The sequence below is a fragment of the Salvelinus alpinus genome, chromosome 3, assembly GCF_045679555.1.
Source record: "Salvelinus alpinus chromosome 3, SLU_Salpinus.1, whole genome shotgun sequence".
In the NCBI taxonomy this organism is placed as follows: Eukaryota; Metazoa; Chordata; class Actinopteri; order Salmoniformes; family Salmonidae; genus Salvelinus; species Salvelinus alpinus.
Window position 1 is genome coordinate 64,671,835 of NC_092088.1, and position 12,252 is coordinate 64,684,086.

Sequence of the window (12,252 nt, forward strand, 5' to 3'; positions counted from 1 at the left end):
CCTTTACTCCACACACATTGACGTGCACAAAGCTCTCCCTCGCCCTCCATTTCACAAATCTGACCATAATTATATCCTCCTGACTCATGCTTACAAGCAAAAATTAAAGCAGGAAGCACTGAAGACAAACAAACTTCCTGAAGACAAACAATGTATACGAAATGCTTCAGTCTGGGTTTAGACCCCATCATAGCACTGAGACTGCACTTGTGAAGGTGGTAAATGACCTTTTAATGGTGTCAGACCGAGGCTCTGCATCTGTCCTCGTGCTCCTAGACCTTAGTGCTGCTTTTGATACCATCGATCACCACATTCTTTTGGAGAGATTGGAAACCCAAATTGGTCTACACGGACCAGTTCTGGCCTGGTTTAGATCTTATCTGTCGGAAAGATATCAGTTTGTCTCTGTGGATGGTTTGTCCTCTGACAAATCAACTGTAAATGTCGGTGTTCCTCAAGGTTCCATTTTAGGACCACTGTTGTTTTCAATATATATTTCACCTCTTGGGGATGTCATTTGAAAACATAATGTTAACTTTCACTGCTATGCGGATGACACACAACTGTACATTTCAATGAAACATGGTGAAGCCCCAAATTGCCCTCGCTGGAAGCCTGTGTTTCAGACATAAGGAAGTGGATGGCTGCAAACTTTCTACTTTTAAACTCGGACAAAACAGAGATGCTTGTTCTAGGTCCCAAGAAACAAAGAGATCTTCTGTTGAATCTGACAATTAATCTTGATGGTTGTACAGTCGTCTCAAATAAAACTGTGAAGGACCTCGGCGTTACTCTGGACCCTGATCTCTCTTTTGACGAACATATCAAGACTGTTTCAAGGACAGCTTTTTTCCATCTACGTAACATTGCAAAAATCAGAAACTTTCTGTCCAAAAATGATGCAGAAAAATGTATCCATGCTTTTGTTACTTCTAGGTTAGACTACTGCAATGCTCTACTTTCCGGCCACCCGGATAAAGCACTAAATAAACTTCAGTTAGTGCTAAATACGGCTGCTAGAATCCTGACTAGAACCCAAAAAATGTATCATATTACTCCAGTGCTAGCCTCCCTACGCTGGATTCTTGTTAAGGCAAGGGCTGATTTCAAGGTTTTACTGCTAACCTACAAAGCATTACATGGGCTTGCTCCTACTTATCTTTCCGATTTGGTCCTGCCGTACATACCTACACGTACGCTACAGTCACAAGACGCAGGCCTCCTAATTGTCCCTAGAATTTCGAAGCAAACAGCTGGAGGCAGGGCTTTCTCCTATAGAGCTCCATTTTTATGGAATGGTCTGCCTATCCATGTGAGAGACGCAGACTCGGTCTCAACCTTTAAGTCTTTATTAAAGACTCATCTCTTCAGTAGGTCCTATGATTGAGTGTAGTCTGGCCCAGGAGTGTGAAGGTGACCAGAAAGGCACTGTAGCAATGAACCGCCCTTGCTGTCTCTGCCTGGCCGGTTCCCCTCTCTCCACTGGGATTCTCTGCCTCTAACCCTATTACAGGGGCTGAGTCACTGGCTTACTGGTGCTCTTCCATGCCGTCCCTAGGAGGGGTGCGTCACTTGAATGGGTTGAGTCACTGACGGGGTCTTCCTGTCTGGGTTGGCGCCCCCCCTTGGGTTGTGCCGTGGCGGAGATCTTTGTGGGCTATACTCGGCCTTGTCTCAGGATGGTAAGTTGGTGGTTGAAGATATCCCTCTAGTGGTGTGGGGCTGTGCTTTGGCAAAGTGGGTGGGGTTATATCCTGCCTGTTTGGCCCTTTCTCTCTCTCGGAGGACCTGAGCCCTAGGACCATGCCTCAGGACTACCTGGCATGATGACTCCTTGCTGTCCCCAGTCCACCTGGCCGTGCTGTTGCTCCAGTTTCAACTGTTCTGTGGAACCCTGACCTGTTCACCGGACGTGCTACCTGTCCCAGACCTGCTGTTTTCAACTCTCTAGAGACAGTAGGAGTGGTAGAGATACTCTTAAGGCACGACTCCAACACCATCATTAAGTTTACCGATGACACAACAGTCATTGTCGGCCTGATCACCGACAATGATGAGACAGCCTATAGGGAGGTCAGAGACCTGCAATGACAACAACCTCTCCCTCAACGTGATCAAGACAAAGGAGATGATTGTGGACTACATCACCAACAAACTAACATAATCCAAGCACAACAAGACAGTCTTGAAGAGGGCACGACAAAACCTATTCCCCCTCAGGAGACTGAAAAGATTTGGCATGGGTCCTCAGATCCTCAAAAGGTTTTACAGCTGCACCATCGAGAGCATCCTGACCAGTTGCATCACAGCCTGGTATGGCAACTGGTCGGCCTCCGACCACAAGGCACTACAGAGGGTAGTGCGTACGGCTCAGGACATCACTGGGGCCAAGCTTCCTGCCATCCAGGACCTCTATATTTGGCGGTGTCAGAGGAAGGCCCTAAAAATGTCAAAGACTCCAGCCAACCTAGTCATAGACAGTTCTCTCTGCTACCGCACGGCAAACGGTACCGGAGAGCCAAGTCTAGGTCCAAGAGGCTTCTCAACAGCTTCTACCCCCAAGCCATAAGACTCCTGGACATCTAATCATATGGCTACCCAGACTATTTGCATCCCCCCCCCCCCCCCCTCTTCTACGCTGCTGCTCTCTGTTATTATCTATGCATAGTCACTTTAATAACTCTACTTACATGTACATATTACTTCAATTGTACCGGTACCCCCTGTATATAGCCTCGCTATTGTTATTTTACTGCTGCTCTTATTTTTTGTTACTTTTATCTCTTCCTTTTTTTCGGTATTTTCTTAAAACTGCATTTTTGGTTAAGGGCTTGTAAGTAAGAATTTCACTGTAAGGTCTACACCGGTTGTATTCGGCGCATGTGACAAATAACATTTGATTTGATTCAGTAAGTTATGTACCATGTGATTTCAGATGTGTGTATTGATGTCTTCACATGCTATCATAGTTATCGTAAATTCCTAGTTCTGACTGAGAAGTTTCATTTGAAAGACCCTCCATGTCGGAAAGTGGGAATCCCAGAGAAAATGTTTTTTTCATGAGTTGCCAAGTTGTGAAGTTTCACCATTGATCTTTTACCTTTTCAACCACATCCTGTGCCCCTATTGTTTTTGATTTGGTTTGTATGTTTATGATTTTATTTAGCATGGTAGAAGATAAATGGAAAATAGAACAACTGATAAGTTGATAGCAAAGTATGCCGAACTCAGCTATGAATATGGATTTATGTTTGGAACTCGATTGCGATGTTTTATGGAGATAACCATACCTTAAGAATAAATATTTTTGTGTTTGCCTCTAACTCACTTTGCCTGCTCATCCCCGATCCAAAAGAACCTGTACATTTTCCACCATTTCTGTGGTGCATGTGGTGTCTGAAGCATACATTTCTAGTCATTTCTGTGTGGTTGTGAACAAGCCAATAGGGCCCGAGCAGCCTTTATTACAAATTAATTGAACAGAGTATTATTTTACAATCCTTAATATTTTACATTATTAATCAAATGGGCATTACAGTACATTCCTTATATCTTTGAGACCACTTATAATTCTCTGTGCATCAATGATTATTCTAGTTGACTAATAATCACTGCAATTATATGCTCCACTGAACAGGTCTTACTTGGCAACCACATGAAATACCTACTGTGTTCCTTACTATGTTAACTATTATTACTCTACAAAAGTGGACAGTTCAGCTATTTAACCTGCTGTGCATTTGACACGTGTATGCAGTCACACACTTTGAGACCTCATGAAAACCTCAGTATTTTTGTTATGATTAGTAGTAATGGAAATAATACTAATGTTATTTGTAGTCCGATGCTATTTGTAAGAGTTTATTTTGTACTAAAGCTATACCTGCAGTATATCCCATAGTTAAGGGATTGGGTTTCTGTTGACCCAACAATTCAAAGCATTTCAAAAATGTGTTCCCATCCCAAGCAGATAAAATCAAGTAAACATGACTGTCATTCTTGTGTAACCAGAAACACTGTGATAAGGCTAGTATTGACATGATCTCTTTATGGTCCGAAGTTGCCTCTCCAGATTCAGTAAGGGGAGCGTGGAAGGGGAAAATACATTTTAAACATTGCACTCCAATCAGATTCACAGGGTTTTCCTACAGGGCTGCCCCACTTCCTGTGCCCCTTTTGTTTTCTGTTTGGTTTGTAATTTTAGCATGGTAAAAGATAAATGGAAATAGAACAACTGCCAGCTCTTCTACCATTTACATAAGTGTAGCTGGAGCTAACTGAAAAGCTGTTGAATACAGCAAGCAGCCACAGTCTTTTTTTAACTCTGTGCACTGAGAGTCGGGAAGCAAGTTCAGGGAGTGAATGAACAAAACAAGAAAACACGAACAGCGCACCCACATGAAACAGGAACAGAAACAATGACACCTGGGGAAGGAACCAAAGGGAATGACATATATAGGGCAGATAATCAAGGAGATGATGGAGTCCAGGTGAGTGTCATAATGCGCGTAACGATGGTGAAAGGTGTGCACCATAATGAGCAGCCTGGTGACCTAGAGGCCAGACAGGGAGCACACGTGACAGTACCCCCTCCCTGACGTGCGACTCCAGCCGCAGGACACTGACCAAGATGACGATCCCGGGGATCAGGAGCGGACCAGTCACCTCTGCTATGGAGCGGGAACCTGTCAATCCAGCTGAGGCGTGGGAGCATGGCGACCTAGAGCGCCGGAGAGAGAGCATACGTGACAGTAGCCCCTCCCCCCCCGGCACATTCGGCTCCAGCAGCAGGACGGCAACCACAGGTACGATCCCGGGGATCAGGAGCGGACCGGTCACCTCTGCTGAGGCGCGAGAGCCCACCGAACCGGCCGAGGCGAGAGAGCCCGCCGAACCGGCTGAGGCGCGAGAGCCCGCCAAGCTCGCCGAGGCGCGAGAGCCCGCCGAGCCCGCCAAGCCCGCCGAGGCGTGGGAGCCCATCGAGGCGCAGGAGCCCGTCGAGGCTCAGGAGCCAGTCAAACTCGCCGAGGCATGGGAATCCGACAAACCGGCTGAGGCCTCCCAGGTAGCTCCGGTTTTGACACCCGGACCGGACTTCACCTCCAAAACAAGAAAAAAACACTCCCTGATGCTTCCCTTTGGTGAGGCGTCATTCTGTAACACTGTGCGCTGAGAGTCGGGAAGCAAGTTCAGGGAGTGAGTTTTTTATTAAATAAATGAAAACATAATGAACAAAACAAGAACCACGAACAGCGCACCGACATGGAACAGAAACAATGACGCCTGGGGAAGGAACCAAAGGGAGTGACATATATAGGGCAGGTAATCAAGGAAATGATGGAGTCCAGGTGAGTGTCATAATGCGCGTAACGATGGTGACAGGTGTGCACCATAACGAGCAGCCTGATGACCTAGAGGCCGGAGAGGGAGCACACATGACACTTTCATCACTGGTGCCTGGTCAGAAATAGAAAATATCTGAGGGGGGTCTTTATTCCATTCATTATATTAACCTAGCTAATAGAGCATTTTATAAATAACTAAGGTAAATAGTTTAATTATTAACGCTGCATGAAATGTGTACTAATATCTGAGAAATATTAAAACCTTATCTTTTAAATGATGCCTAAAACTAAAAACGCTTCCTGAGGTCATTTCAAACAATTATAAAATTGAATGTATTTTAAACATATTTCAAATAATTAAATGATCCGATCTCTCTGAGAAACAGAGCAGTTTCGTCAGCATTCTAAACTCATTAGACAGCTTGAGCTCCAGGGATAAATGCCTACGTGGGCTGTGTGATCAAATCAAATCAAATTTTATTACTCACATTACTCACATACTTACGAGCCCCTAACCAACAATGCAGTTAAAAAATATATGGATAAGAATAAGAAATAAAAGCAACAAGTAATTAAAGAGCAGCAGTAAAATAACAAAAGCGAGACTATATACGGGGGGGGGGGGTACCAGTAAAGAGTCAATGTGTGGGGGCACCGGTTACTTGAGGTAATATGTACATGTAGGAAGAGTTATTAAAGTGACTATGCATAGATGATAACAATAGATTAGCAGCGGTGTAAAAGAGGGGCGGGGGGCAATGCAAATAGTCTGGGTAGCCATATGATTAGGTGTTCCTGAGTCTTATGGCTTGAGGGTAGAAGCTGTTTAGGAGCCTCTTGGACCTAGACTTGGTGCTCCTGAACCGCTTGCCGTGCGGTAGCAGAGGGAACAGTCTTTGACTAGGGTGGCTGAAGTCTGACAATTTTTAGGGCCTTCCTCTGACACCGCCTGGTATAGAGGTCCTGGATGGCAGGAAGCTTGCCCCAGTGATGTACTGGCCCGTTCGCAGTACCCTCTGTAGTGCCTTATGGTCGGAGGCTGAGCAGTTGCCATACCAGGCAGTGATGCAACCGGTCAGGATGCTCTCGATGGTGCAGCTGTAGAACCTTTTGAGGAGCTGAGGACCCATGCCAAGTCTTTTCAGCCTCCTGATGGGGAATAGGTTTTGTTGTGCCCTCTTCTCGACTGTCTTGATGTGCTTGGACCATGTTAGTTTGTTGGTGATGTGAACGCCAAGGAACTTCAAGCTCTCAACCTGCTCCACTGCAGCACCGTCGATGAGAATGGGGGTGTGCTCGCGCAGTAGCAGGACTATGGGCAATAGACCACTATTCCTTTACTCAATAAATGTTTTGCAGAGACGGGGCCTTGGCGTCATTCAGAGTTGGTTAAATTAACTCATCTGGGAAGGCCAAATGTTTTTTCTGTTGGTGACAAAATAAAATATAGTGCAACACATTGACTCCTGACAATGACACTCAGTGAGCTCGATAGGCTGCTGTTTCAGTAAATTGGCCCACTGGCTGGATTTCAGTGACTCGCCTTAATTCCATTTTACTGAGGTACTTATGTAGAACACATATATTTAATGAATAACAGCTTGCTTTGTCTTTTGACTGTCTGCCTATCTACAGTGCATTCGGAAAGCATTCAGACCCCTTGACTTTTTCCACATTTTGTTGAGTTACAGCTATTCTCAATCTACACACAATACCCCATAATGACAAAGCGAAAACAGGTTTTAAGAAATGTTTGTACATTTATTAACAATTAAAAACAGAAATGGCTTATTTACATAAGTATTCAGACCCTTTGCTATGAGACTCGAAAATGAGTTCAGGTGCCTCCTGTTTCCATTGATCATCCTTGAGATGTTTCTACAACTTGATTGGAGTCCACCTGTGGTAAATTCAATTGATTGGAAATTATTTGGAAAGGCACACACCTGTCTATATAGAATGTTATTGCCGCCGAAAGTGCTTCAACTGAGTTTTGATATGTTATGGGCTATTGTATGTAGATTGACGAGGGAAGAAAACAATATAATCCATTTTAGAATAAGGCTGTAACGTAGAAAAAGTCAAGGTGTATGAATACTTTCGAATGCACTGTACAATGATCCTGCTCGTTATTTCTTTTAAACATCTATTCATAATTAATCATGACACTACTAATAGAACAGACTATCTATTATTTTATATCTATTATCAGATAAGGATTGTGTTGATGCCTGGGGCATTAGTTGTTTGATAGCATGGTTGTAGTGGATTTTCTGAAGTATTACATTTCTGGCACAGTTGGATGTTTTGTTTGGGCTAAAACAATAGGAGGCTTATAATTGATACATTTTGTAGAATAAATACACTTTTTTCAACTGAAACAATTGTTGACTGATTATACGTTGTTGTTTTTTCCCCATTATCTATGACATGAATACATTGAGATAAAGCTAGAAAGAAATGTGCTAAGAAAAAACAAAGATGCCACTGTACATGGCAAAGATATAATTACTACCGTCACCTTGAATCTTGTCAGTCAAAAGGTTCCAATGAATATCATGTATTATCATCGAATGCATGTGTAAAATTTAAAGCATAACACCCTGACTTCTTCAGAAATTCATGTTCAATCCTAGGAACGTGAATCAGACAAGATCTGCATTTTCGTCCACAAACCCATGTCTTTGTGTCGTGACATATACATAACAGGTTACATACAGTACATGAACCCTCATAATGTGTCTGAAATGCCTCTGGTAGTAAGTTCCCCAATGCTGAACAGGAAAGGACTCAGGGAGGACAAAATATGATCTTGCATTGTTCAGACATAGTCTGGAAGTGGTTGTAGTCTTAATTAGGCCATGTAAGGTGCATCTTTTTTTATTAACTCTGAGTTTTTGCCCTGAAGCTGCCCTGAGTCCCCCTGGGAAAATCAAGCCCTGCTATGATGTTATCCTTATCTCTGACTGGCAGGGAATCTCTTACTGGCAGTCTGACTCTTGCTTGAGCATGCCCCGACAGGTGTTGTCATTACCAACTCTGATGTAAGCACAATAGAGCTGTGGGACTCCACACCAGAATGTGTGTATCCCTATTGTGACATTTAGGTATGGGACAAACACAGACGGTCTGTATGTTACCTGGAAATAATGGACGACGTGGTAGGGACGATTATTATAATTTAAAAAAAATACTAATAGTCTCTCCTAACATCCGTAATAAAATGTTATGTCTGTCAGGAAGCTGTGGGATAAGAGGATTATGAGGAAAAATATTACCGGTGTGCTGGTTTTTGCGTCACTGATTATTTGGATGAATCACGATTTCGAGGGGGTGCACCTACACCTGTCATCTTTAGAATTTTGGAAGGGGAAGGGCTCGTTTCAACCATAGACTTGGTTGAGAGGATTTTAGAGGGGGGGGGGGGGGGGTGGACTACCAAAGAGGATCCTCCCTGGATACATCAGTTGCACTAGGCCAAACATCTCACCAAATGGAACATGTCTAAGCACGTACAGGTAACCAACAAAATAAAGGAAACACAAACATAAAGTGTCTTAATAGGGAGTTGAGCCACCACAAGCCAGAACAGCTTCAACGTACCTTGGCATAGATTCTATAAGTGTATTGGAGGGATGCGACATTTGGTGTTTTGTTGGTGGTGGTAGAAAACACTGTTTCAGGCAACGCTCCAGAATCTCCTATAAGTGTTCATTTGGGTTGAGATCTGGTGACAGATGCATGGTATATTGTTTACATAGTTTTCAAGCTCATCAAACCATACAGTGACCACTCATGCCCTGTGGATGGTGTCATTGTCATCCTATGGAGCATAGCCATGGTAGCCAAAATAATGGCCAAAATAATGTCCTGCCCAGCATTTTTTAAACATGACCCTAAGCATGATAGGATGTTAATTGTTTAAATAACTCAGGTACTTGCTTTCAATATACAATACTTTGTATCCCTCATACTCAAGCCGTTCCATTATTTTGGCAGTCACCTGTGTATACATCATTAAACGTGTCTAGCATATACGGCAGGTAGTCTAGCGGTTAAGAGAGCGTTGTGCCAGGTTGCTGGTTTGGTAAGTGACAAAAATGGTTATGTACTATATATGTATATGTTTTATAAATTGACACTACTGCTAAATTGACCGAATACATTAGGTTGGCATTTCACTAACACAAGATCAGTGACTCATATGGCACAGTGAGTATTTATTGCCATTGCTAACCTAAAATAAATTACAAGAACAGATTATACATTATATATACAATCAGTGTGTATCTGATTGGTAGTGATGTTGAAGAGTATTACATTTACTAAAAAGTCTAGACTAAAATGTATTAGGGGCCTATTCAGAAGGGATGTGCTCAGGGTTCCCAAACACGATCTTTCTGCATCAAAGGAGGTTAATGAATTGTTAGTGAACTAAAGCTCTCCAGAGGGATAGTTTGAGACATGTGTTGCCAGTGTTATGGAAGAAGTAAGGTAGTTTAGTTCTTATGAGTACAATCATGCTGCGTTCATGATATCTCGTAAATTTGTATATACGAGCATACGACTTAAACCCCCCTCCAACCCGTAATTACTAGTGGTAATGTTGTCTATCATCCCTGTTCTCTGACTTCTCCCACATGTTGAACTCTGAGAGACCTAATAAGGAAATTACCTGCATTTTCAGCAGTTAAATGCAATGACAAAATATTATTAATATAAACCAATCTATTCATATGGTTTATGAACACTATAATTTCTGCAGCTTGTTTTCCATTAGGAAATCGGCGCTCTCACCGATTTCGAAGCATGTGAATGCACCCTTGTTGCTCCCAGTTTACAGTATTTTCCAAGTTTCCCACTTGTCATGAACACAGCCAGAGATCTGTATATAATGACGAGATGCTCATGTCTCCACCCTAACAATGGGAGTTGTTGTCCCAAAGGCAACAAGCTTAGGTCCAAAATAAGCCCATGGAAACACATTGGGCTTATTTTGGACGAGAGTGAAGCCTCGCACTCCGCCTCTTCCTCTCTGATGGACCATAATACGCTACACTTCCACACTCCATACTGAGGTGGCAGCAGCAACTGGGTCAGGTGCTGTGCTGTGTCAGGAAGTTTTGTTAAGTGTGTACACAGGTATGGGCAATCAGAGTGTGGCAGCTTGCAGAGCCGTAAGGCTGATGGAGTTTGATGTCCATGTGTGCTTTAGGTTTTGTTTGAATTTTTTGTTTTGGGTATGTCTTTTTGTAGTTCAAATCAATGTTTATTTGTCACGTGCACAGGATACGACAGATGTAAACAGTAGTTTCCTTTTTGAATATTGTAGCAACCAAACACCTAACAACCTCTTGGCGTAATGGTTAAGGTGTTGGCTTGAGAGTTGCTGGACCTGTGTTTGAGTCCCAGCTGGGGCAATCCCCTGAAATAACTACAATATGTTTATTATCATCACCAGAAACTGAACAAACAATAATCCACTTGGGCTGAGGGACCAAGGAATCAAGACTGAGCCGCCCCTGGACCGAGGTAAGGTTGCTGTCTCCAGGGACACATGCATATAACACAGTCCGCATATGGTCCATCTGTTCCAGATGACTGTGTATTCACGCTCTCCGTAGCCGACGTGAATAAGACCTTTCAACAGTGGAGTGGAGGCTGCTGAGGGGAAGACGGCTCATAGTAATGGCTGGGAATGAGTGCATGGAATGGCATCAAACACATGGAACCCATGCGTTTGACGTATTGTATTTGATACCATTCCACTCATTCCTCTCCAGTCATTACCACAAGCCTGTACTCCCCAATTAAGGTGCCACCAACCTCCTGTGGTTAACATTCACAAGGCCGCAGGGCCAGACGGATTACCAGGACGCGTACTCAGAGCGTGCTCTGACCAGTTGGCAAGTGTCTAAACTGACATTTTCAACCTCTCCCTGGCCCAATCTGTAATACCGCCATAGTCACAGTGCCCAAGAACGCCAAGGTAACCTGTCTAAATGACTATCACCCCATAGCACTCACATCTGTAGCCATGAAATGGCTTTGAAAGACTGGTCGTGGCTCACATCAACACCCTCATCGTAGACCTACTCCAATTTGACTACCGCCCCAACAGATCTCTATTACACTCCAGTGCCCTCTCCCACGTGGACAAGAGGAACAGCTATGTGAGAATACTGTTCATTGACTACAGCTCAGCATTCAACACCATAATTCCCTCCAAGCTCATCACTAAGCTATGGACCCTGAGACTGAAAACCTCCTTCTGCAACTGGATCCTGGACTTCCTAATGGGCCACCACCCAGGTGGTGAGGGTAGGCAAAACATCTGCCACGCTGACCCTCAACACGGGACCCCTCAGGTGTGCGTGCTTAATCCACTCCTGTACTCCCTGTTCACCCATGACTGTGTGGCCGTGCACGACTCCAACACCATCATTAAGTTTGTTAAGGAAACAACAGTGGTAGGCCTGATCACAGATGACAATGAGACAGCCTATAAGGAGGAGGTCAAAGACCTGGCAGTGTGGTGCCAGGAAAAAGACCTCTCCCTCAACATCAGCAAGACAAAGGAGCTGATCATGGACAACAGGAAACGGAGGGCTGAGCACGCCCCATTCACATTGATGGAGCTGTAGTGTTCCTCGGTGTCCACATCACAAAAGTTCTATCATGGTCTATACACACCAACACAGTTGTGAAGAGGGTCTCCCCCTTAGTAGACTGAAATGATTTTGCACTGGCCCTCAGACCCTCAAAAAGTCCTATAACTACACTACTGAGGGCATCTTGACTGGCTGCATCACCGCCTGGTATGGCAACTGCTTGGCATCCGACCACAAGGTGCTACAGAGTGTAGGGAGTACGGCCCAGTACATCACTGGGGCGAAGCTCCCTGCCA